We start from the raw sequence: 27,557 nt of genomic DNA, 5'->3' as shown, positions 1-27,557 counted from the left end.
CTCTTGAACAATAACACCAGTAGGTGAATGCTGAGTTGAAAAAATTAGCAAATCTAGAGTCTTCTCTGGATCTATTCTATTTGTTTGGACCTTATGGACTTGCTTTTCGATTAGCTACAGCTCTGCCTCAGCTTCTTTTGTTAATTGCTGAGGGCTTGTGAGACTAGGGTCTCCTGTAAGGATAGAAAACCGATTACTCATGGCATAAGTAGAAATGTCTAGAACAGGCCATATCCAATTATTGTCCTCCAGTAATTTTTGAAAGTCGTTCACCATTTTCAATTGATCCCTATGTATGGTTACTTTCTGTGGCACTGTTGTAGTGTCATTTACTAAGGTCCCCAAGTAGCAGTAAGGAATAGTAGTCTGAATTTTGTCAGGACCTATAATTAAACTGGCATGAGAAATTGAATTTTGCAAATGATCATAACATTGGAGTAATATTTCTCCAGTGGGGGCAGCACAAACTATATCATCCATATAATGAATAGCATAACACTGTGAAAATATTTTATGAGTAGGTTCAATTGCTTGCCCTACATAAGTCTGGCAAATGGTTGGACTGTTTAACATGCCTTGTGGCAACATTTTCCAATGAAAATGCTTAGCAGGCTGCAGGTTGTTTACCACAGGAATCATAAATGCAAACTGTTCACAGTCTGGCTCAGCTAAGGGGATAGTAAAGAAACCGTCTTTTAAATCTATGACTATTAAAGGCCATTTTTTTGGAATCATAGCAGGAAAAGGCAGTCCTGGCTATAATGCCCCCATAGGTTGTATAACTGAATTAATGGCCCTTAAGTCAGTTAACAGTCTCCATTTACCTGATTTTTTCTTAATTACAAAAACTGGGGAATTCCAAGAGAAGATCGTTGGAGCTATATGTCCTTTTTAAAGCTGTTCTTTAACTAGTTCATTTAAAGCCTCCAGTTTCTCTTTATTCAGTGACCACTGTTCTAGCCATATTGGCTTGTCTGTCAGCCATTTTAATGAGATAGGCTCTGGAGGCTTAACAATGGCCGCCATCAAAAATGGTATCCTAAGCCTTGGCGGAAACTTTGTTTTTCCACTTGAAGTGGTTCCTTCAAACCTTGCGAATTTTTTCCTAGTCCCAAACCAGGGACATACCCTATTTCATTCATCATATGTTGACTTTGAGGGCTGTATAATTGTTCTGGAATTAGAACTTGTGCTCCCCACTGTTGTAATAAATCTCTTCCCCATAAATTTATAGGTACAGAAGTTATAATTGGTTGAATAGTTCCAGGTTGTCCATTAGGCCCTTCACAATGCAAAATATAACTACTTTGATATACTTCAGGGGCTTTAGCAACTCCAACTATGTTGAATTGAGTGGGTTGAATTGACCATATGGACAGCCAGTGCTGTAGAGAAACAATTGAAATGTCTGCTCCCGTATTTACCAAACATTTAAATTTCTTTCCCTAAATAGTTATTTCACAGGTAGGACACTTATCAGTAGTTTGATTTACCCAGTAGGTGGCTTTCCCTTATTTATTTGTACTGCCAAATCCCCCTGTTCTTTTAGTTTCACTTTTTCCTAGTCTCACATATGGTAAAATCAGAAGCTGCACTATATGCTTTCCCAGTTCTGCCTTCCAAGGAACAGAGGTAGAGATAATGATTTGAATTTCCCCATTACAATCTGAGTCAATTACTCCTGTATGAACCTGCCCTCCTTTTAAATTTAAACTAGATCTTCCCAGAAGTAGTCCTACCATTCCTCCTGGCAGAGGTCTGCAGACTTCTGTTGGTACTTTCTACAGTGGCTCTCCAGGCAGGAGACTCACAGCCCTGGTGCAACACAGATCTACTGTGGCACTACCAGCTGTGATAGGGGACAAGCATTGTACAGGGGTGAGGGAGTGGCCTGAGCCAGGAATGCTCTGGTTTGGAACAAGGCCTGGGATGGGCCCCTCATGGTGTTTCCCAAAATCACATTTCCATTCTTATCAAATTTAGAATGACACTGATTGGTCTAATGCTTTCCTTTCTTAAACTTTGGGCATAGACCTGGTTTAGCAGTTTTCTTTTTTCCAACAATGGGCAGTTGAACCCTCTGATTTTTTCTACATTCTCTCTTCATATGCCCATGTTTCCCACAGTTGAAATAAGCTCCAGGAAACAGAGCATTTCCTTTACCCACTCTCAGTCCTGCCATGGCTTGTGCCAACAGAGTAGCTTTATGTAGATTACCTTCGATATCGTCAAAGGCCTTGATATAAACAACCAAATGTGCTTTCCCTCTAATAGGTCACAGAGCAGTCTGGCACTCGGGATTAGCATTGTCAAAAGCTAATAACTGCAACACTATATCCTGAACAGCCGAATCAGCAATCACCTTTTTAAGATTCCTGTAACTGAGCTATAAAATCTGCATAAGGTTCTTTCAGCCCCTGCTTAACAGCACTAAAAGAAGGATATTGTTCTCCACCTGAAGAGATTTTTTTCCCAAGCTCTAATGCACACTCCTCTAAGCTGATCTATAGCATCATCCTGCATGACCACTTGTGCATCTAACACAGCCCAGTCACCGACTCCCAAAAATTGGTCTGCAGTTATATTACTTGGAGGTCGAGCTTGTGCATTGTGGACAGCTTGAGTAGAAGCTTCATCTGCCCACCAGGTCTTAAACTGTAAAAATTGAGCAGAGTCAGACAGGCTTAAGTAAGAATGTCCCAATTAAAAGGGATCATCTGACTGGGGGTAGCAACATTCTTTAACAGATGCATCACAAAAGGAGAACCTGGTCCATACTGATTGATAGCCTGTTTAAACTCTTTGAGTAATTTAAAGGTAAAAGGTTCAAATGTAGCCATAACATTCCCCTGTTGATGTGGGAGGTGTATCCTGACAGGGAACTGCCAAGCCTCTAAATCACCCTCTCTTCTAGCTTGTTGAATTCCTGCCTGAATAGAACTAAGGGTGGTTGCTCGGGGCACTGCTCCAACGGTCACTGGGGTGACTTCTTTTTACCCAGTGTCCTCTGGAAAAGAAAGATCCAGAGGGTAGGGCCATTCTCTATCTTCAAGATATTGAGGGGGTGCCAAGGGGCAGGGACAAACTTCCCCTTCTTGGGTCTCTTTAAGCGGTTGACAGATGTGTTCTTTTATCTTTTCCACAACATTATCACACTCCCCCTTTTCTTTGTCTCCTTTCTCCTTATCATCAGTGTGAAAACGTTCCAAGGTGGAATGAATCAAAGCCCACACTGAGCAGGCAGTTATGGGAATATCCTCAGCACCATCCTTATATGCCTTTTTCAGTGTGCTGCCTACGTTTTCCCAGACCTCTACATCCATAGTTCCTTGGTTCGGAAACCAGGGGCAGTATTTCTTTCTCTACTGCACTAAAAAGTTGCATAAGTCGGCTAGTGCCAACCTTCACTCCTCCTTTTCTGAGGCGCTGCCAAAGCAGACTCAAATAAGCCTTGTGCCTGCTGGACCCTTGTCCCACTGTTACCCTGATGCTTCCGAGTTCCCCTTCTTACTCATCATGGGGATTGCTTAAGAGCACTTGGGTGTCCTCCAGCATAGTTCCATGTTCTCCAACCGTCACTCCGGTGGCCCTTCAACCCAGGTTCGAGCCCCACATTTGGAGGCCAGTCGCCAAGGCCAGCTCAGTCATGGGGACCCCAACCCAGTGGCACTAGAGGAATAAAAACACAGACAAAGAAATAGAGTGCAAAGTGGGATCAGGGGCGGACAGCCTTCAGAGCTGAGAGCCTTTAACATAGTTTGACCCACCTATTTATTGACAGCCCATGATAAACATTATTTCTGCAGTTTATGGATTAACTAAAAGTATTCTTTACAGAGAACAAAGGGACAGGCTCTGGCTTGTTATCTGCAGCAGGGACATGTCCTTAAGGCACAGATTACTCATGCCATTGTTTGTGGTTTAGGAACACCTTGAGCGGTTTTCCACCCTGGGTGGGCCAGAGGTTCCTTGCCCTCATTCTGGTAAACCAGCAACCTCCAGCGTGAGCATCATAGCCATCACAAGCATGTCACAGTGCTGCAGAGATCTTGTTTATGGCCACTTAAGAGTGGCCATGGCCGGGCGCGGTGGCTCAAGCCTGTAATCCCAGCACTTTGGGAGGCCGAGACGGGCGGATCACGAGGTCAGGAGATCGAGAGCATCCTGGCTAACACGGTGAAACCCCGTCTCTACTAAAAAATACAAAAAACTAGCCGGGCGAGGTGGCGGGCGCCTGTAGTCCCAGCTACTCGGGAGGCTGAGGCAGGAGAATGGCGGGAACCCAGGAGGCGGAGCTTGCAGTGAGCTGAGATCCGGCCACAGCACTCCAGCCTGGGCGACAGAGCGAGACTCCGCCTCAAAAAAAAAAAAAAAAAAAAAAAAAAAAAAAAAAAAGAGTGGCCATAACAGGTTTTCACCATATTAGCCAGGCTGGTCTTAAACTCCTGACCTCAGGTGATCCACTCACATCAGCCTCCCACAATGCTGGGATTACAGGCATGGGCCACAGTGCCCGGCCCACCTGAGGCTTCTTTTTTCTTCCCCAGCTGCCTCACCATCCTGGTGGAACTCTCCTGTGAAGACGGCGAAGGCCTGAACTACCTGTGCGGGGCCTAGGGAGAACCAGGCAACCAGCCAGCCCTGGTCCAAGGCATCCTGGAGTGTATGGTGGACAGCCCCGTGCCCCACCAGACAGTGCACCTGGAGGGCCTGGATGAGAGTGGTGAGCCCTGGGCCAGGGAGTCAGTGCTACCTGGCATCCTCCGGCCCCCCTACCTAGCTGAGGGGCTGAGCCTGAGCCTGCTGGTGACAGCCATCCCTGTCTTTCCTGCTGAGAGGCTTGGCAGGCCACCAAGGCTTATGTGAAAGCAGCTGTGGAAACAGTCCCAGTCCCTGGAAACTAAGGCATAGCTCCCTGGCCTTAGTTTCCCCAATGATAACAATACCGCCAGTATATCCCCCTCAATGCAGTGGTCAAAGTCAGAAAGTGGGATGAGCTGGGCATGATGGCACAAGAGTTAGAGACCAGCCTGGGCAACATAGCAAAACCTCGTGAACACAGGAGTTAGAGACCAGCCTGGGCAACAGGGCAAAGCCCTGTGTCTGCAAAAAACTTTTAAAAAATTAGCCAGTTGCGGTGCCATGTGCTTGTGGTCCCAGCTTCTCAGGACGCTGAGGTAGGAGGATTGCTTGAGCTTGGGAGGTTGAAGCTGCAGTGAGCTGTGATTGCACTACTGCACTCCAGCCTGGGTGACAGAGTGAGACCCTATCACACACGCACACACAAATTGCCTTCCTATTTGTACTAATACATATATACACACACACGCATATATATGTGTGTGTATATATATGTTTTTTGGCGGGAGGGGGAATGGAGTCTTGCTCTGTCGCCCAGGCTGGAGTGCAATGGCTCATGCCATTCTCCTACCTCAGCCACCCAAGTAGCTGGGACTACAGGTGCCCGCCACCATACCTGACTAATTTTGTGTGTGTGTGTGTGTGTGTATTTTAGTAGAGACGGGGTTTCACTGTGTTAGCCAGCATGGTCTCTATCTCCTGACCTCGTGATCTGCCCTCCTCGGTCTCCCAAAGTGCTGGGATTACAGGTGTGAGCCACCGTGCCCGGCCTGTACTACTATATTTTTAACATACCCTCCATATAAATCTTTAAGAGTTTATTTAGTTTTATTGGTGCATACTCACTTAATGTTTTCTCAAACAATATAGTAAGTATAGTAAATCATTCCCCCTCCATATTATCTTCAAAGCCAGATGAAAGCACACTCTAACCCACAATGTTACTGTCTATACATGACCATTGACTAGTTCACTGTTACAGCTAGCTAGCTAGGTCTCCCAGAATGGAAGTATATTACCCAGTGATGAATATTAGTCAACTTCGCCAGGAAATAGCAAGAGCTATTAGATATTTTCAGAATTTTATAATGCTGACAAAAAATAAAAATAAAAAACAAAAAAGTAAAACAAGTCCCTATAGCATGGCATTTATTTCTCAGATTTTACTCTTTGTCCTTTTAAATACATGTGCACATATCCTATACAGGAATTAAAAAACAAAACAAAACAAAAACTCCTTTGATAACAAAAAAGTCTCAAGTCCAGTATATTACCTGCAATATGTCTCTATGTCTATAATGTGTGCATCAGGGCCGCAGTCAAAGAGGGGATATCTGCACTGTTGATATATACGGCCATTTTATTATTTACCTCATAAGCTAGAAAGGGAAAAAAATAAAAATATTTTACAAAGCGCTATAAACGGCTAAAAGCAAATTTTCTGCCTATATGCCCTTTTGGTTGACAGCAAAACAAAACAAAACAAAAAACAAACAAGATAGCAAGTAAGTGGGAGGCTGAGGCCAGCCGATCATCTGAGGTCAGAGTGCAAGACCAGCCTGGCCAACATGGTGAAACCCCATCTCTACTAAAAATATAATAATAAGCTGGGCATGGTGGCAGGTGCCTGTAATCCCAGCTACTTGGGAGACTGAGGCAGGAAAATCTCTTGAACTTGGGAGGTGGAGGTTGCTGTGAGCTGAGATCATGCCACTGCAATCCAGCTAGGGTGACAGAACAAGATTCCACCTCAAAAAAAAAAAAAAAAAAAAGAAGGCAAGTAAGAATTTAACATTTCACCCACATAATCCATAAAGACCAAAATAACACCACATGACCTGAGAATGGCTGTCATCAAAATTCAGGTGGCCTGGAGAGGCACACATCTTGAATGGAATGCATAATTTCATTAAACATGTCTGTCTTAATATAATCCAGGATCCTATCTAAGAAGTACACAGTTATTTGCAAAATAGCCATTTAACAGAAATCTCTTACCCTTGCCAAAAGTTGTTCAGTTCTGTCTTGGCTTGATCCATTTAAAAGGGGTATTAGATCAGAACTAAAAAGAAGTTCAGTTAAAGGAAACCCATTACTCAAATAGAGTCCTTTAAAACCTACTTAAAATAATAAGGTAATTAATAGGTGCCATAAAAGGAATTATGGATTATGTTATAGGGTCTGTGAGAAACAACCTTTTAAATTTTCACCCCAAAGGAATTATGTTTCCTTCATCTTCAAAATTAAGTTCTCTCTTCTTTCCTTGACTGTTATCAAGAGGAAATAAAATTGAGTTTTAAATGATCCACAGATTAGCCGGGTGCAGTGGCTCACGCCTGTAATCCCAGCACATTGGGAGGCTGAGGCGGGCAGATCACAAGGTCAGGAGTTCAAGACCAGCATGGCCAATATGGTGAAAGCCCATCTCTACTAAAAACACAAAAATTAGCCAGTCATGGTGGCCCATGCCTGTAGTCCCAGCTACTCGGGAGCCTGAGGCAGAAGAATTGCTTGAACCTCAGGAGGTTGTCATGAGCCGAGATCGCACCACTGCACTCCAGTCTGGGCAACAGAGTGAGACTCCCTCAAAAAAAAAAAAAAAAATCCATAGATTGGCTAACAAGTTACTGAATACTCAGGAACTGGCTTTAAATCCAACATATACAGCCATGTCCTACATGCTTTGGTACTAATCTTCTACATTTCCACTTATAATATGCAATCATCTTTTTGTTTGGTAAAATTGTATTAAATTGCCTTTTCAAATCTGAATAGTGAGAAATCTATTTTTACAAGTGAAATTTGTGTTTGACAGGTTCTGAACCTGCCTGTCCGGAGCGTTTCTTTTGCCTTTTCTAAAACACCACGAACCTTAATCAGGTGGAATGTATTAGCATATGAGCAGCTCAATACAGACCTGAGTTATACTGGACACAGATAAATGCCCAGGCAATGACTATGCTCTCCAATTTTACTGAAGACTTTGTCCTGCCCTGTGACAGTGCCTGGGTGTGGCAAAAAAAAAAAGATTAAATAGATGCTCTGTAGACTACTAATATAAATCTTCCCTTCCCAAATATATGAGAAAGAACGATAGGCCAATAGAATTGAAGCTCCATGAGGGGAGAAAAAACAGCCTCTGTCTTATTCACACATATATGCTTAGCACCTAGTACAGAGCCCAGCACATAGTAGATGCTCATTAAATATTGGTCAAATGAATGAATGAAGGCGAGAGCAATCTCTACTACTGGTTATTCCATACTCATTATATTCATATGTTTATCAGGATAGTATAAAAGTAAACAGAAATGGAAAAAAACTAACTCTTCACAATACTAGCATTTAGTTAAATTTGATTCATCTTATAGATGGGTAATGATTCACAGACCTTGAGGTTCTGAAACTACAGAGTTAAGAGAAAACTTTCTGGAATAAATAATATTCTAGTTATTGCTTAGTTGACTCATAGTGACATTCTTCCAACCTAGGCATCAAACAAGATGCTTTAGAATACACATCCAGTCCTGATCCTCATGGCCTTAGGTTTCTTATTTAAAAAGAGGGTTAGGCTGAAGTAATTCTACAAAGCCAGTTGCAGGTCTTGCTCTGTCAGCTAGACTGAGTGCAGTGGCATGATCTCGTTTCACTAAAACCTCTGACCCTCCTGTGACCTGCTGATTTCTTAGGAAATGTTTTTCCTTAAAGGAGTAACAGAAGTATTAGTTCATGAAGCACAAAGAACATAGGAAATGCATAGAAAGAACATTCCTCATTCTGTTTACTTGCTAAATAAAGGCCAGCCCAAAGCAATGCAATCTATGTAATTCATTTGACATGCTAGTAATTTTTGTTGTTGTTGTTGTTGAGACAGAACCTTTCTCTGTCACCCAGGCTGGAGTGCATTGGCACGATCTCAGCTCACTGAAACCTCAACCTTCTAGGTTTAAGGGATTCTTGTGACTCAGCCTCTCAGGTAGCTGGGATTACAGGTGTGTGCCAGCATGTCCAGTAATTTTTAAATTATTAGTAGAGACAGCGTTTTTCTTGTCTTTTTCTTTATCTTTTGATAAGTACAGATGTTACCACAGGATATTCCCCCTACTACTAGTTAACTGCTTTCTTTCTCTTTTTTTTTTTTTTTTTTTTTTTTTTGGAGACAGGTCTTGCTCTGTCACCCAGACTGAGTGCAGTGGCATGATCTTGGTTCACTAAAACCTCTGACCCTCCTGCCTCAGGAGGTCCTGCCTCAGCCTCCTGAGTAGATGGGACCACAGGCCTGTGCCACCAATACAAATTTTTTGTATTTTTAGTGGAGACGGGGTTTTTGGCCCAGGCTGGTCTCGAACCCCTGAGCTCAGGCAATTCACCAAACTCCAACTCCCAAAGTGCTAGGATTACAGGCATGAGTGTCTGTGCCTGGCTATAGCTAACTTATTTCTGAAGAGTTAGTTTGAATACCCATTGAAGTAAGGGGAAATAAATGGGAACATTTTAGTTGTTGCTTTTTTTTATGGTTTTCAGATATCTGGTGGTCTATAGATGGATGGGGTTAAAACCTCATACTAATGAGTAATGAGGACTTTTCTGTGATTATTCCATTTTGGCAGAGTATTGAATAAACTACAGCAGAAGGGGATCTAAGAAACTGGTGAGAAAGGTGAATATGGCAGAGAATATCCTCACTTAGCACCTCTCCAAATTGTCCACCCATATACCCAGATGGAGGACAAGTGAATTCAATTTCCAGGAGACATGAGAGTGTCCACTACAAGCACTAACTTTCTTTTGAAGTCATATATTTAATCTTAAAAACCCAAGCCGGGTGTAGTGGCTCATGGGTGGACTGGGCCAGGACCTGACTTAGGAGGTCTCAGGGAAGCATCAAGCCCTGGGCAAGCCCCTCTCTCCAGAAGCCACCTCCCCACTGAAATGAGTGCCCGCCATGAGGAGCTGCAAGACCTTGTCTGACCCAGTGTCCTGGAGGGGTCAGGTGACCCTCATGGGGAAGGTCACTGACTCTGAGGACTGAAGCCCCAATGGGCGCAGCTTGAGCCACCAGCCGCGGCCTGGAAGGGCCAGGTTCTCCCGTGCCTGCTGTCCCCACAGATCTCTCTTGGGCTCACCCTGCACCTGTGGGACATGTATTTGCTGGAAGGGGAACAGGTGTTGATGGCAATAACAAGCATTGCCTTTAAGGTTCAGAGGAGTAAGTCCACGTGTGGCCAGTGGGGCCTGGGGAGCACTAGGGTCAGACCCTGACTGTCCCGAGGGCAGCTTCCTCACACTGTCCTCATGATCCTCTGTTCTGGCCCAGAGGGAGGTCTGTCCGGGAGGGCTGGAGCAGTGCACAATGACACCAAGCCCATTCCCTACATGATGCAGATGAAAGTCGGGAGTGTGGTGAGCACTTTTTTGCCCAGGCTACCCCCCTAGCCACAGCCTTCTGTATATATCTGGACCCCTGGAGTGGCCACGAAAGGATCCGGCATTGCCCAGTGGGAGACCGAAGTGGCCATGGGTTGTGGGCTCTGACCTCTCCCAGGGAACTCTTCTGGCCTTATGCCCACCTTGTCTTTAGAGCGCCTCATGAAGACGTCCAGGTCTGGCCTGTGGGCAGGTTTTCAGGACCAGTTATTTCATACCTGGGCCCTGGACGATGATCCTGTTCTGAAACACCTTCGGACTTCTATGAAGAAACTAACAAGGAAGCATGGGGACCTGCCACCCCGAGGTGGACTCCAGTACCAGGTCCCCACCCGAGTTACCCTCTGGGGCAGTCAATAGTGAAGGAGTGCCCAGGACCCCCAACCCTACTACCTGGACCTTCCTCTTCACCTTTTCTTCCTCCTCTTCCTCCCGGACTCTAAGAATGTACAGTAGACCCACCGGTCCTCAGGGCAGGCGCTGTATACTGGACGTGCTGTGCACACAGGAGGGGCATGTGGGCAAGACCCTCCAACAAGTCCCCTCCCACTTTCCACGGTGGCCCTCTCTTCCCCTCACAGGGCCCTCAAAGGCACTGGAGGAGTCAGACCCATTTGTGGGAGCCCCCACCCCTCCCTGTGAGCACTGACAGCCTCAGAGAGCAGCAGAGGCCCCTGATTCCTGCAGACCCCTCCAAGGGTGCCAGGACAACAAGGCTTGAGCCAGGGAGACGAGGGAATCAGTGTCTCTGACCCCCAGAGCATTCAGGGAGAGGGCACAGGGGGGACCCCGGGCCCAGAGCCAGAGCCAAGAGTTCAGCCAGGTGTGGGAACAGCCAGTCCTGGCATGGACTGAGCAGCCCAGGAGGGCTGAGGGTGACCCACGTCCGGGCCCAGTCACCCACTGTGGAGACAGGTCCCCATGTAAAGTGGCAAGGGAGCTGGGTGACAGCCAAGGCCCCTCCCACCTGAGTTCTGACTGGGGGCTGTATCCCAGGCCCAACAGCCCTGGATGAGGGTGTGTGGCAGGAAACCCCCAGCCTATCTGAACCCTGGGGGGCAGTCCCAGGAGCCACCTGCCATGCCCCAACATCTTCCCCACCCCAGGTGGCACATACCCCTCCCTCTGGGATCAGCAAACTACAGGTGTGTCCTCAGTGTCAGACCACGGGGGCCACAGGGAGACCCTGAGGACTCCAGAGACCCAGGCAGGTGACCTCAGGCCTCAATATACATCAGCTGCTCTAGTGAATTTTGTGGAAGCTCAGTGAACACCTGCTCTGCAGGGTGCATGTGAAAGGGGCAAGAATGAGTAAGCTGCCGATAAAGGAGACAGGACACAGCGGGTCTGTCTAAGCTCTATCCCCTGCCTTCAGCACTGATGAAGCAAATCCAATTCTTAGGGAATAGTGGCCACATGCTGGGCCAGCCCCGGGCTGTAAATCTGACAGTGAGTGACACAGAGCCAGGCCTTGCCCTCAAGGAGCTCTCCAGCGTACACCTCCCTCTACCCTCCTAGCACCCTGCAAACCAGGCATCAAAGTCATTATCAATGCACAGAGGAGGAACCTGACTGTTAGACAGTTTGATGGGTTTTCCAGGGTCGCACGGCTTCTGGGAGACGGATGTGACCCTGAGGACAGGGCACAGGCCAGTGTAATGCCACGAAGGGATGAGCTGTGATCTATGCCACGTAGAGGCCTAGGCCAAGGTGGGACTGACTGATGACCAGGTCAGCTAGGTTGCTGAAAACACTCTTGGGTGCTCCCCTGCCAGCTCCCAGGAGTCCGGAACTGCCAGGAGGGTGGTGGCAGGTCCCCCATCCTCAGCTGGGTGGGCCCGGATAGAACAGCAAGGCGAGGGCACATTTCCCCGGCCATTCCCTCCAGGCGCCGCTGTGACCTGCTCATTCCAATTTTGTGGAAATATTTCCACACACACAGAATTGCAAATAGCAGTGGACGTGATGAGAGGAGTTTAGACATAGGATAGGCAGTGTTTTAGAGGCAGAGCATCCAGGGCTTCCTGATGGGTTAGTTTCAGGGCTTGAGCAGGGAAGGAGAATCGAGGATGATGTGTTCAAATCCGTTCAGTCACCTCCTCCATGCCACACCTGTGCCAGGCACTGGAAGAGACAGATGAGCACAGGAGCCCTGGTCTGAGAGAGGTGTGGGAGGAAGGCCAGAGCATCTACTGGGAGCTGAGGGCTGATGTCCACCTGGGTACCGTCCAGGTTCTCTGCATGGACAAGTACAGGCTGGAGGAGCTGCCTGGACGAGGCATAGCTGTTGTTGGTGGTGACCAGCACATCTGGGAATGGAGACTGCACCAGCAATGGAGAGGTGGGTGGCCTGAGGTTTGGTTGGTCTAGGGGATGGTAGGGTGTGGGAGGACCAAGGAAAGGGTCTGGGGAATGCAGCACGTCCTACAGAGGGCATTTGGGAGTCAGTGCTCAGGCCATCTGGGTCACTCAGGTCATTTGCTGGCCTCCATCATAATTATTGCCATATGGGAGGGCCACCTTTCCTATGATATATTTAATATATTTCTGTGAATGATCTACCTGTTTGTATTTACAAATTCACATTTAAAGGAAACTTGTATCACTCTCACAAATAGAAAGCAGCAAAACACAAATTCAATAAAAACAAAATGAAGGTAATGAATTTTAGCTAGATACTATTCCCTGACCAAGGCCTGCTCTTTCTTTGTTTTTTAAAGAGTGATAAGCAATGAGAGAGGTATTAAAGGTCTATTAGCACCAATTCGAGACTGTCTCTCCAGTGCTCAGAAGAATGAAAATGCAATTGAAGGGGAAGAACTAAAAAATAAATTATGAAAAGGGAGTAAATACTCACCATGGGATTTGACGCTAGTTCTGCTGGGTCACACACCTCCTGGGATCGTCTTGGGTTCCTGGAGAGCCCGCCTGATTTCAGAGACTATAGGACCAATTGCTGTTGCTTCTACCAGGTTCCAAACCAGAAGAGAATCACGGCCCATTAGGAGGCCCTCTGGAGATGCCCTGCTATAAGGCAGGCCCCCTCTGCCAGGGCTGGATGGGAGGAGGCCAGGCTGTTCTGTGTCTCCCACCAAAGGGCAGGGCCCACACGAGTTGCTACAGTTTAGCTGAAGTGAGAGACAAGCTAAACTTGTCAGCTGACAACCAGGTCCTTGGCCAGGTGGCCCCACACGTAAACCAACTTCCACTGTGGGCCGTGAACCTTCTCCTGCCTGCTGTGGCCAGGTTTCCCAAGGAAAGGAAAAAACAGTGTTTTTATTCATCCTGGCCTGAGAACTCTGTCATTTCCTCTGTTTCTAGAAACTGAAGAAATCCCTCTTCATGCTGAAAGAGCTCACCAACAAATTCAGGTAAAGCTTTTTCCCTCCTCCTCCTATACCTTCTAACCCTGCCCTGAGGACCCAAAATCTGGCTCAGGGGAAGGAACTGGGTGTAGACACGGGGTCTTCTCAGAGCTGACCAGGCACAGAGGGACCCTGGCTCAGAGGTTTGCCCTCGGAGTGTGTCACGGGTCAAGCCACGGAAACCCAGTCCCTCTCACAGGTCTTCAGGCCAAGCATGGGGTGGTCATAGGAGTTGGTGACAAGGCTGGGGGGTTGGGAGGACTGGAAGGGGCTGCAACTCCATGCTCCAGCTGGAGGGGAAGAGTCTGGGGCTGGCCCTCCAGGCTGTTGGTGCTAGGTGCTGGGTGCCAGGTGCTGCTTGCATGGGACATGAATCTGTGTGTGTCCTCGGGCAGGTATGCCGTGTTTGTCCTCAGCTCCAGCAGGTACCCTCAGTTCTGCGCCTTTGCTTATGACTTCAACCAGAAGCTGTCCCACCTGGGGGCCTCTCAGCTCACCCTGACGTGGGAAGAGGATGAGCTCAGTGGGCAGGAGGATGCCTTCCTCAGCAGGGCCGTGCAAAACTTCAAGGTCGGTTCCCAGCCAGAGCTGCTCCACAGCAGGGACATGACAGGGAGCATTCATGCCTAGGACATCTGTGCTGGGCATCCTGGGTGCATGACCTCTGCCCCTGGTCCTGTAGATGTGGTCCCAGACATGGGCCAGGGCCACGGGCCTGAGGGCGCAGGTCACTGCTGCTCTCCCTCAGCCCCCCAGAAGAGCTCCAACCTGTGCACACCACTCTGGAAGAGGAGGCACAGATCCCCCCCCTGCCCTTAGGGAGCTTCTAGTTTAACATCTTTCCCCCACTGACTACCTAGGTCACCTCTTAACTACTGTGTCTGTTCGGCCATAGAGAGCCTGGGCACAGGCACCACACAGTGGCGGATGCACTTTGGATCCACTCAGTATCTCCACAGCTCTTTATTGCAATGGTTGGCTCCAGTAATTTAGGTAACTCGTCACTCATGCAGTGCATCACTCAGCAGTGGTGCTTAGGAGCAACAGTGTGCGTCGGGGCAGGCTTGGTTCCAAAGCCCGGGCCTCCTCCATGTGGTTTCACAACACGAAAAGGGGACAATCAGACCTCTCCCAGTGTGGGCATGAGGATACAACAAGATGATGTCAACATTGGCATTCATAATGGCGGGGCACAGTGGTGCCTGCCTGTAATCCCAGCCCTTTGGGAGGCTGAGGTGGACAGATCACTTGAGTCCCAGAATTTGAAACCAGCCTGGGCAACATGGCAAAACCAGTGTCTACTGAAAATACAGAAAGTTGACTGGGCTTGGTGGTGCACACCTGTAGTCTCAGCTACTCAGGAGGCTGAGGTGGAAGGATTGCGTGAACACGGGGAGGCTGAGGCTTCAGTGAGCTATGATGGCACCACTGTACTCCAGCCTGGGTGACACAGTGAGACCCTGTCTCAAAACAAAAACAAAGCAATATTTATAATAGTAGCAATAGCTACTATGTGCCAAGCCCAGGCACCTCTTTGAGTCCTTGCTGTCACCCTATCAGGTAAGTGTGCTTAGAACTTACATGAAGCCCACGGCTCAGTGTTTGGTCCATGGTAAGGGCCTAAAAAGTGGTAGCCCCGGTGGTGCGGATGCTGCTGCTGCTGACCATTAACCCCAGTCTGCTCCACCTTCTTCCAGCAGCCTGTGAGACGTTTGATGTCCGAGGCAAACAGCACATTCAGATCCCCAAGCTCTACACCTCCAGTGTGACCTGGGACCCACACCACTACAGGCTCGTGCAGGACTCACAGCCTTTGGACCTCAGCAAAGGTATCTGCTTCTCAGCAGCACACGGGGCTTATTTGTGTTGGAGTCTGAGCCCTGAGCCCACGGTCAAGGAGACCCCGGGTCTCCTTCTGAACAGAGACAGCTGGCCTGGGCGCCTCCCTCTCACTGCATGCAAGAGCCTGTTAGGGTGCAAGACTCAAGGTGCTGAGGGAGGCTGTTTCAGGAGGGAACCCCAGGAGGGTGGTGGAGAGAGAAGGGGACAGCATCTGCCGAGGGCCTACTGTGTGCCGGGCACTGTGCGGGGCTCCTGGCCCACATGGACTAAGTGAGCCTGGACACTCCTCCTGGGAGAAAGGCACAGAAGGAGAAATTGCAGTTCAGGGAGGTGAAGCACGTTGCTAGCCTGTGGCCGTGTTGGGGTCTGAGCCCCCGCCTTCCAGCCGCAAAGGCAGCCAAGGGTCGTGAAGAAGGCGTCGCAGAGGTGATTCCAGGCTGTAGTGGTGAACTGTCCACTCTGCACCCCGGGGTGCTGTGCCCTGTGCCCTGACTAAGATAGTCCTGCAGGTTTCTACATATTTAAGATTTCCCCAATGTCAACGATGCTCTCCTGTGGGTCCCAAGCCATGGAGATGTCTGGGGCTTTTCATTTTAGGTAACTAAATTGAATTTCCCAACACCTGGAAGCAACACAGCTGCCCTGTATGAGACCAAGGATCTTTATTTGTGATTCAGAAACAGTGGAATAAAAGGAAAGTAAAGAAAACCCCAACGGCCACCTCAGCAGCATGCCCCAAGGGTAGTGTCCAGGTGTCACTGACTCAGACATGTGGGGGCTTCCGCCACCCACGCTCCAGAGCCACTTTGCCATTTCACTGTCTCTGTGTCCTTCGCAGTCCTCAGCAACGTGCACGCCAAGAATGTGTTCACCATGAGGCTCAAATCTCGGCAGAACCTACAGAGTCCGACATCCAGGTAAGGGAAAGTGCAGGGCTTCTCGGGTGATGCTCTGTCCATTTTATTTTAATGAATGAAAGGCCAGAAGAAATCAGTCGTTGAAGGCAGAGGAGAGGAGCATCTGCTGGCATTAGCAGCCGCACTGTCAGTAGGACCGGCCCACCTGGTAACCCGCGGCCACCTGTGCTTTTACATCTACTCTTGGTTAACCACGGGCCACTTTTCCAGCTTGGACACTAAGCATCTGCTCCACTTCCTCTCCTTCCTCATTGAACTCTTTCACTAACAGAAGAGTGCAAGACAGACTTAAACTGTTTGACTCATTCTGAAGAACTTTCAGGAAAAGTGTTGGCAGGGAAGGAAATTTCCCAGCTCTGGGAAACGAGCCTTGTGGATTATCTGCAGGTTTCATTGATCTGTGCGGTCCTCCCTGCGTGCATTAGGAAAACTGGCCTTGGTTCTAATAAGAACAGGGTTTGTCCTGGCAACAAGGAAAGGTTTCTTCTGATGTCCATGTATCTCCAAGGGGGATACTTTCTCCAGGCGGAGGCTGTGGCCGAGCACTGGGGGGACTCAGAGGGCTACTGGGAAGGGGTGGGCCCCCTCCTCCCCAGAGGGAAGCTCCCAGGGCCCTCTCAAGCACCCCTGCCTGTGGGAATGCCTCATCCCAAGCTCAGGGTGGTGGCCCAGGCTTGTGGAACCAGCCAGGAAAATGAAAGGAGGGCACATTTCCTGGGGAATCTTGCCTGCCCATCAGGGAGCCCTGGAAGAAATTCTGCAACATCACCTGAAGCTTCTTTTTTTATTTTTATTTTTTGGGATGGAGTCTCACTCAGTCACCCAGGCTGGAGTGCAGTGGCGTGATCTTGGCTCACTGCAACCTCTGCCTCCTGGGCTCAAGCCATTCTCCTGTCTCAGCCTCTGGAGTAGCTGGGATTAGAGGTGCCCGCCACCACGCCCAGCTAATTTTTGTATTTTTGGTAGAGAAGGGCTTTCACTGTGTTGGCCAGTCTGGTTTTGAACTCCTGACCTCAAGTGATCTGTCCACCTTGGCCTCCCAAATTGCTGGGATTACAGGTATGAGCCAGGGCACATGGCCCACCTGAGGCTTCTTTTTCCTTTCCCAGCCACACCACCATCCTGGTGGAATTCTCTTGTGAGGAGGGCCAAGGCCTGAACTACCTGCCAGGGAAGCACCTTGGGGTTTGTCCAGGCAACCAGCTGGCCCTGGTCCAAGGCATCCTGGAGCAAGTGGTGGACAGCCCCGCACCCCACCAGACAGTGCACCTGGAGGCCCTGGACGAGAGCAGTGAGCCCTGGGCCGGGGAGCCAGTGCTGCCTGGCATCCTCCAGCCACCCCACCTGACTGAGGGGCTAGGCCTGGGCCTGCCGGTGACAACCATCCCTGTCCTTCCTGCTGAGAGGGTGGGCTGCCAAAATCTTATGTGAAAGCAGCTGTGGAAACAGTCCCAGGCACAGGCATGGCTCCCTGGCCTTACTTTCTCCAGTGATAATGACACTGCCAGTGTATCTCCCTCAATGCAGTGACCAAAGTCAGAAAGTGGCATCAGCCAGGCGTGGTGGCTCACGCCTGTATTCCCAGTACTTTGGGAAGCCAAAACTGGTGGATCACTTGAGGTCAAGAGTTTGAGAGCAGCCTGGCCAACAGGGCAAAACCCCATCTTTACTAAAAATAAAAAATAAATTAGTTGGGCATGGTGGTGCACACCTGTAATCCCAGCCCCTTGGGAGGCTGAGGCACAAGAATCACTTGAATCTGGGAGGAGGAGGTTGCAATGAGCTGAGATTGCCCCACTGCACTCCAGCCTGGGTGACAGAGACTCCATCTCAAAAAAATTTTTAAAAAAAATGGCTCAAGGATCTTTGGGAGGCCGAGACGGGCGGCAGAGTCCTGGCATCCTGGCTGACACAGTGAAACCCCGTCTCTACTAAAAAAATACAAAAAAACTGCCCCCCACCATCCCCAGCTGAGGAGAAGTGAACCCGGGAGGCGGAGCTTGCAGTGAGCCAAGATCACGCCACTGCACTCCAGCCTGGGCGGCAGAGACTCTGACAAAAAAAAAAAAAAAAAAAAGTGGGATCAGAGAGGCAGAGCCTGGCTTGTGACATGTCCTTGTGAGTGCAGGGTGATGGATGTGGTTCATCAGGACCCTGGTAGAATGGAAATAACATCATGCTCATATTTTTACTTAATATTTAGGGACCCTGTTTACCAGGCACAGCACCAACTCTTTTTTTTTTTTTTGGACATAGTCTTGCACTGTCGCCCAAGCTGGAGTGCAGTGGCATGATCTCGGCTCACTGCAACTTCTGCCTTCCAGGTTCAAGCGATTATCCTGCCTCAGCCTCCGGAGTAGCTGGGATTATAGGTGCCCACCACCACACCCACCTAATTTTTGTATTATTATTAGAGACGAGGTTTCCTATGTCAACCAGGCTGGTCCTGAATGCCTGACCTTGTGATCCACCCACGTTAGCCTCCCAAAGTGCTGGGATTACAGGTGTGAGCTACCACACCTGGCCACAGCACCAACTATTATATGCATGATTTCATTCAGCGCTCATGCCAACCCAGCAAGATAGGTTTTGGTATCAGATCTGTTTCACACAGAGGGAACCCAAGGCCCAGAGGCTTCAGTCACCTCGAAAGTGGGGAGCCAGGGTTTGAACCCATGTCTTTTGGCCCCAAGGTCTGTGCTGTGACTGCCCTGCATGCTACCCCCTGGGACTTCCCTTTGGGCTCATCTTCTGCTCACCCAGCACCTCTTGGTACAGCACCCAGGGGACTGTAGTCATGGGCTTTTCTCTGAGTGAACAACTGGCCTGTGAGGTATCCATTAGTCTTTGGTGTATTTACTCATTGTGAGTCTGTAGATCGCCAATGGGTGTCTTGCTAAAGTTCAGGTCTGGGCCAGGGAAGGACATGGTTAGTTCATCAGGACCACGCCAACTTAGTGCCCCTTGGGGGGCTGGTGATCAGCCTTTCCTGGCAATCCTTTCTCTGTGTGCCACCTCCTTCCTGCCTTTTGCTCATAGAGCCAGGACTTCAGAGCCTCCTTTCCCCTGCAGCTGGAGAACAGGGGGTGTCTGCCCTGGGGGCCTCGCTACCTTCTGAGAATCCCAAATGGGGCCCCTTTTCCATCCTGACATCTTCCTTCCCCGTCCAGACAGCTACCAGTTCAGTGACAAGAGGCTGCCCCGCTGCTCACTCAGCCAAGTCCTCACCTACTTCCTGGATATCACCACCCCCCAGCCCAGCTGCTGCTCCAAAAGTTGGCCCAGGTGGCCATAGAAGAGCCTGAGAGACACAGGCTGGAGGCCCTGTGCCAGGTGAAGATCAGGGCTGGTGGGCAGGGGATATGTGGAGGGTCCCAGCATGTGGGGAGCCAGAGCCCAGAGCTGGTCTTTAACTCCCAAGAGGATCCACCCAGGTTCCCAAAGTGAGACCTGTCAAAGGCTGGTGGGAAGCCAGGCATCATCCACTGTCCCATGTAACACAACACAACTATGTTGAATGAACTGGGTTTTTCCAAGTGTCTGCAGGATGCAACCCAAGTGCACTGCCTTGAATATTAGCTAGAAAGGGGAGCCGTTCTTATCCATCTTTGCTTTCCCCAAAACTGGAATAAATTTGTCACTTAAGATGTATTGGGGGATGGATGGTGTGGATGAATGGATAAATGGGCATTATGGACAGAGTGACAGACAGACAGCTGAATTAATAAGTTAATGAGAGAATGCATTAACTCACCTGCAACCGTCTGGTTCCAAGTCTGCAAAAGGCACTGGTTGTCATTATTATCATCATCATTATAGCTAATTATATCGATTCCAACTACCTCCACCACCATTATTTTGTGGCTGCAATGTACTAACTTGGCACATACTTTCTCATTTAATTCCCATAACATCCCCACAAGGCAGGCAATGCTATCCTTGTTTCACAAAGCATAAGTAATTGGGACGAGATTCCATAGCAGTGAGGACACCTAGCCAAGGTTTAAACCTAGGTCTGATTGGTTCCAAAGCCTTGCCCCAAATTAAGTTGCAACAAAAATTTGACCCCTGTCCACGAGTTGCAGATAGTGGAGGTCACATAAGTTAGATAAATGTACTGGACTGAGTTCCTCCAGGACAGGAACTATTTCTTCTCAAGCTTGGTAGTCTCAGCACCCTGGACAGTGCCTGGCACATGGACTTGTTTGTTGAGTGAGTGGAGGAATGAATGAATACTGGGTTGTGCCAGCCTTTTCCCCAAAGCGGGGCAGGCTCCCTGAGTCACTCACATCACCCTCCACTTGCTCTCAGAGTACACCAAGTGGAAGTTCACCAATAGCCCCACGTTCCTGGAGGTGCTGGAGGAGTTCCCATCCCTGTGGGTGTCTACTGGCTTCCTGCTCTCCCGGCTCCCCATTCTGAAGCCCAGGTTCTACTCCATGAGCTCCTCCCTGGATCACACACCCACAAAGATCCACCTGACTGTGGCTGTGGTGATGTCCCACACCCGAGGAGAGCCCAGGAAGGAGGCTCTGGAGCATTCGTGCTCCCCCTCTTATTGGGCATGTGTTCATCAACTCAGCTTCAGCTCCCTCATCAGTTCAAGGAGGGAGGCAACACCCACACCCCAGAGTTGTTTATGGTAATAGGAGGTGTGTGGGAGAGATCTCTAGGAACCAGGCACTAAACCAAGCCTTCTGTGTGTATATGATCAGTTACCATGTGGGGTAGGCACTGTGTGCATTTTACAGGTGGCACAGAAAGTCACACTGTTAGTAAGTGGAGAGCTGAGATTCGGACCTGGGTAGTCCAACTGCTGAGTCCAAGCCTTCACCATTCCACTGTCCCACTACTCGGGACAATTTAATGAGATCAGACGTGGAGAGCACCCAACCCTTGGTGGGAGGCCAGTGGTCCTCAGTCTTCCTGATCGTGCAGCCTGAATGCAGGGGAGATTCTGCATTGATTGTTCATTCCCTCACTGAGCTCATTTAGTGATGGTTTATTTCAAACCTCCCATGCTCAGTACCAGGGTGGGTGGGGAAATACAGAAGACATCAGCCCTGCCCTCAGGGAGCATCTAGAGGCAGCAGTGGAGAGATAGGCATAGAAATAATTACATGATTCTCATTGTGCTGAAGCCAAGAAGGAAAGGTCAGGGTCACCGAGGGAAGTGAAGTGGGCTGGGGTGGCAGGGGACCGGTTTATGCTGCCACAGAGCGGGAGGCCACGTGGTCTTGTCCAGGTGGTCTCGGCTCCACCACTGGCCTCTGCCCCCTGCCCTGCCCTCTGTAACTGAGAGTTGCCTGGGTTGGCAAAGCTGGGAGCTGCCCACACTTCTGAGTCATCTGTCCTCTAGGAAGCAAAAACACAGTTTATAAAAACTGGCCAGAGACTGTTTGCCCTGCTAGAGAACACCCACCCAGACCAGGAGAGGAGAGGCCGACATGTCCTGTGAGAGCAAGATTCAATCCCGAGGAAAACCAGGGGGACCTCTGCAGTTGGTGGGAGGCCTCCTTCAAGTGCTGGGCCACTGTAAGGGGAACAGAACCCAGAGAGACCTCCTGGGTTTCTACAAGCCCAGGAGGGGCCACTGAGGAGGAAAGCGAGGCCCAGAGCAGGCTGAAATGCACGGAGCTCATCCACCACCCAGGGTTGCTGCCAGCAAGGGCCACGCTCATGAGCGCACACAGCAGTGGCCACCCCGAGGGGTCACTTCATGCTGCTGTCAGTGGAGCTCAGAGGTGAGCTGGGGGTGTTCCTGGAGAAAGTCTTTGGAAGGAGCACTGGAGTAGGAGTCAGGGAACCTGAGCTGTCCACCTGATTCCGCCACGACCTGAGTGACCTTGTCCAAGTCACTTTTCCTCTCCGGGACTCGGTTTCCGCATTGGCAGAAGGAGCAGCTTGCAGCCTCTCTAAGTCCCTTTCAACCTTCCTCAGCTCTGCGCTCTCAGAGGGTGGCGCTCAGAACCAGGAGGACAAACAGCTGCTCATTGAGTCCTGAGAGTGCCTGAGTGGGGGCGTCCAAGGAGGCCGTGGTGTGGGCGGAGCAGCTGGTACAGTTTGCGCATGGGCAGTGGGGGACGTTGGTCACTTTGTGTTATCGTTGCGGATGGCCAGGGTCCCCTGCACCACGGCGTCTGCAGCACATGGCTCAACAGCCTGAAGCCCCGAGACCCAACGCCCTGCTTTATACGAAAGTAAGCACCGCTTCCGCTCTGTCCCCTGTGGGGCCGCCGATCCCTGGGGATTCCGGGAGGAAAGGGAGGGATCTGAGGTTTTGGTGTCCCTCGGGGCCCCTTGGCTCATAAAGAAGACACTGGGGTCACACCGCTGTGGCTGTCTCTAGCAGGGACAACGATGACAGCAGTGCTGGAGGGGTCCAGAGTCCAGTGAGCTTGGCCCTTTTTCAGAAGGACCTGGGGGAGGTGCTGGTGGCTGGACAGAGGTGAAGCAGCCTGCAGGACGTGGGAAATCAAATAGCAGCTGCTTGTCCTCTCCAACCCCTCACGACCGCCCCCCACAGGCCCAGCTCCCCAGCCACCCAGTGTGTGTGTGGGCCCGGGGTGTCTGAGGACTGGCCCCCTCTTCTCCTGTCTTCTTCAGCTCCCCGAGCACCCCTCCCATCCTTGCATCCTGGTCAGGCCTGGCACAGACATCGCCCCCTTCCGCAGTTTCTGGCAGCAGCGGCTCCATGACTCCCAGCACAAGGGTAAGGCTGGAGGCTTCCCAGGTGGGAGGGGCACCAGGCGGCAGTGCCTGCCTAGAAGCAGAACTGCAGCCCCACAAACGGTTCCTGTACGTCTCTGAAGGGAAGGACTCCCAAGTTGCCTCCCTGTGCGGGCCTCTGTGGGTGAGAGCGGCCACCGTCCGGTCTCCAGCATTGGAGCCGGGGCTCCCTCTCCCGGGAGTGGAGGTAACGGGAAAGTCCCTGCTTTTGACCTCTGATAGGCTGAGGGAATTCTACATCCGCACTTTCAGTTGTGTGACTATGGATGAGTGATCTGAATGCCTTGGCCCTCAGTTTCCTCATCTGTAAAACGGGGCTAATGCTATTAATTAGCTAGGATACTTGTGGGAGTGAAGTGAGAATTCCAGTTGGACTTGACGCTCTGGCGCCCTCTGGTGGCCAACTTGGTAACAACAACCCGGGACTCCTGGTAGTAGTGCCGGGAGGCCGCAGGACCCTGGTCTTCTGGTGCTGCCGCCCAGGTGAGGACCGCCACCTACCGCGAGGAGATGCTGGAGATGACCCGGAAGCGGGTGCTGCATGCGGTGCACACGTCTATTCCCTCCTGCCTGGCAAGCCCAAGGTAAATGCAGCCTAAAAGCAGGTGAAGCATTACACGCACAGGCTCCAGGGTGAGCCCTGGGTCCACAAGGGCCTCTCGCCTCACTGAGCCTTCAGCTCCTGAGCTCTAAAATGCAGGTGGTTCACAACCATCAGAGTGATGCTGTGAAGAGCGTTACGCCCTGTCATACAGCATAAGCAACAGGCCCGGAGAGGTCCAGGACTAACCTAGGTCACACGCGAGTTAACCCCAGAGCCCAGTCTGCTGAAGTCCCCAGCAGGCCCCCGGGACACACAATTGCCCGGGGAGAGGTGATCCAGGCTGGCTATGCTCAAGCCCAGAAAGGCTGGAGGGCGGCCGATGCTTCCACCACGTCCCTCAGACGGGCTTTGCTGCCCCCAGGGCCTCTTTGTCTCCTAAGCCTGGGGTGTCAGAACAGACTCTCAGCCCTCACACATTTGTCCCATCAGGGCACCTCTCGGGTCCAGTGCTCTGTGCCCAATGCTGGGGCCAGTGGGCAGCCCGTGTGGAGTAGGAGGAGAGAGTCCCCAACTGACTCCTGGACCTTCTCACTGGGAAGCCTGGGATCCGTACCCTGCAGAGACCTGATGGACAGTCTGCATTGAGAGGCTCCTTTTTCTGGGTACAGGCAGAGCCCTGGGGGGGGGACTGCCTTTATTGATGGCTCTTTGAAGCATGGCAAATTCAGGGACAGTCTGGGAGCCCCACTGCATGGTCAACTCCTCGAGGGCAGGACTGTGTCCAGCATTTATCTCTCTACTCCCAGCCCAGCCCCCGGGGCATCTGTGCTCCTCCTCACCCTGAACCTGGCCCCGTGCAAGGTCCTGGCTGGGAGGGGACTCACTCCGCACCCCTGAGTGCCCTCTCCCCGCCTCCCTGAGGCCAGCAGGCCTGTCTGCAAGCCTTGTCCCCAGCAGCTGGGGACTGGACCCACCACTTCCTCTGGTTTCAGGTCTATGTACAGGACAGCCTGCGGCAGCAGCTGGCCAGCGAGGTGCTCCGTGTGCTCCATGAGGAGCCGGGCCACCTCTATGTTTGCGGGGATGTGCGCATGGCCTGGGATGTGGCCCACACCCTGAAGCAGCTGGTGGCTGCCAAGCTGAACTTGAATGAGGAGCAGGTCGAGGACTATTTCTTTCAGCTCAAGGTATAGTAGTGGGTGTGTGGGCTGAGGGTGTTGGCCAAGGCACAGGCCACTGGAGCCAGGACCAGGGGTGGCCGGTAGACCCAGGGGAGTCAGGCCCAGAAAAGTTCTGGACCCCAAGAGAATCTTAGCAGTGGCTGAGATCTGAGCTGGGTGGGCTGTCAGAAGGCCCCGCTGCACATCCCGGACTGGTCGCAGCTTTGGGAAGTCGGGAGAATGGGTTCCATTTTGCCATCTGTGGAATGGGGGCAGGAGAGTCTCCTTGGCCTCTCCCCAAACCCCCTTTCAGAAAGTATCTGTGTGGCCAAAGCAAGGCTGTGAACACAGGGGAGAGCAAGGCTGCCCCCGTCAGCCTCGTGTGAACCTCACACTTCTTATTCACACCCAGGCCGGCGTCTGCTCACCCTCATCCCCGCGGCAGCAAGGGCTTGCATTTCACTGATGAAGATAATAGTGATATTTATCAAGGGTTTCCACGGGGCCAAGTGCTTGCCAGGGATTTTCATGTGGCATTTCATTCAGTCCTGTCGAGGACTTTATGAGGGAGGCACCCTGCTTTTCAGAGGGAAGGGGGCCTACGGGGTCCACAGCAGTGAGAGCCTAGAGTTCAGTCTGCCTCTCTGTGGTTCCAAAGCCTGTGACTGTCACTTCCATACTCTCCCTAAGACACATTCATATGTTCAACTGAACATTTATTGAGCACCTACTATGTGCTAGGGAGAGACCAGTAAATGAATCAGGCAAAAATTCTTTACATTCTTCTGGGGCTGACAAACCCAAAAGAAAGAGGTGTAGTGCTTCAGAGAAAAACAGCAGGAAACAGCCCAGGAAACGCTGGGGAGTGTAATTGTAAATAGGCGGCCAGGGAAGGCAGAGCTGGAAGGCGGCGTCTGAGAATAAACCCGAGATAGTGAGGAGGAGCCCCGTGGATACTGAAGGAAACACTCGGGGCTGCTCTGGAGGGGCAGCAGGTACAAAGGCCGGGGGTGGGAGTTGAGCTGGCGTGTTGGAAGGACAGTGAGGAGATAACAGGCATTTCCCCAAATGGGTTGAATGGGTCAGTAGATATTTGGCATCAAAAAGGTTCCAAGGTCGAATAGCCTGGGACATGCTTAGTTAAGCCAAGGCAAGCACGTTGCTTTACTACAAGGCTTCTGGGGGGCTTCAACCTGCTGCTGTGCGTCGGGACCCTTCAAGGCTGGGAGCAAAGCAAGGACACAGCGTTTCCCAAACGTATTTATCTCGGAGCTCACACTTCCTAGAGTTCACACTTCTTGGGTGGGGGGTGAGCGCTGGGCAGGACATGGGAATGCCAAGTAAAGCTTTGGAGATGGTTAGAGGGCCGGCTCCAGAGCAGGTGCTGAGCGGGGTTAGGCTCTAAACCAGATTCCAGCACAATCTAAGTATGACAGTTGGGAAGACAGATGGCTCATGAAGGTCCACGTGACAGGGAAGCTGGGCAGCCCCAGGGGCTCATCCCAGCCTGGACTTGACACGTTGGTCTCTGTTTCCACCTGAGAGCCGGAAGTGCTTTCATGAAGATACCTTTGGTGCTGTATTTACCTACAAGCGGACAAGGCGGCAGCGCAGCCCTGGAGCCTGCAGATGTCAGCCCTCTGACGGCCCACAGGAGGGGTTAAAGCTGCCGGCACAGAACTTAACCAAGGAGCCAGCTCTGCATTATCTGAGGTCACAGGGCCTGGGGGGATGGAGGAAAGTGATATCCCCTAGCCTCACATCTTATTTTTTCACTTCGTTCCCCATCAAACCCTTTACTTGACCTCCTACCAAGTAGCACCCTGGATTGATCGGAGCCTCCTCTCTCAAGCTGGGGCCTCCCTGGTCCCTTGGAGACGAAATCTTCAGTGCTAGACCTGGCAAGTGGGTGAAAGATGGAACCCGCTGCTGAGTGCACCACTTCAAGTGACCACCAGGTGGTGCTGTTGCGACACTGTGTGTTTAACTGCCTTGTGTACAGTTATTTATGCCTCTGTTTAAAAAACTAACACCCTAGTCTGTTCCCAACGGCTACTTGAGTCTTCCCTGTATGGTTCCTTGATGGAGATATTTATATGATGGAATTTTACTTTAATCACACTGTATGTGTGTGGGGGGGGGTGGGATGTTTTGTAGGGAACGTGGCCCTGAGTTATATAGAGTGGGGAGGTGGTGGATGTCACAGCCTGAACAGATCCCCCATAGAGGGACACCCCAGGCAGGCCATGGCTCCTCTGAAATGGCTGCCAGGTGTGACAGCAGCAGATGGAGCTTCGTGCTTGTCCAAATACCTGTGGTAGGGCATGGGGCACAGACCTGTCTCCCACATGAAGGATTTGACACGGGGTCTGGCGAGGGCGGGATTCTCGCGTGAGGCCAGCGCTTCAGGGAAGGCCTTGAGCTTCTTCTTAGATACTTCCTTAGAAAGCGTTTTGCTCTGGGGCCACCTGTCCCATGTGAATTTGTCTCATATGGATGTGACCCCTGGGAAGGCAGCATGTCCAGGCAAGTGTGAGCCACTGCATCCTCTTCCAAGGGACTGGGGACCCTCCTGGGTTTGGAGCTAGCCAAGGAAGACTTCTTAAGAGACTGAGCCCCATTTCCTTGTCCTGGTCAGAACCAATGAAGGAGCTCAGCAGGGGCCACTGGGGTCCTGGCAACACATGGCTCCCAGCTCGGGTTTGGTGTCTGC

General features: G+C 50.8%; 1 pseudogene; it reads left to right on the top strand.

Annotated features, from left to right (window-relative positions):
- The window catches only part of LOC126938272 (nitric oxide synthase, inducible-like), a 45,579-nt pseudogene extending 18,625 nt beyond the window's left edge, over positions 1-26,954 (top strand).
- The last annotated feature ends 603 nt before the right edge of the window (positions 26,955-27,557 follow it).

This window comes from Macaca thibetana, chromosome 16 (assembly GCF_024542745.1).
Source record: "Macaca thibetana thibetana isolate TM-01 chromosome 16, ASM2454274v1, whole genome shotgun sequence".
NCBI classification, from domain to species: domain Eukaryota; kingdom Metazoa; phylum Chordata; class Mammalia; order Primates; family Cercopithecidae; genus Macaca; species Macaca thibetana.
Note: the sequence above shows the minus strand (reverse complement) of the source record. Positions and strands in the feature narration are given on the sequence as shown.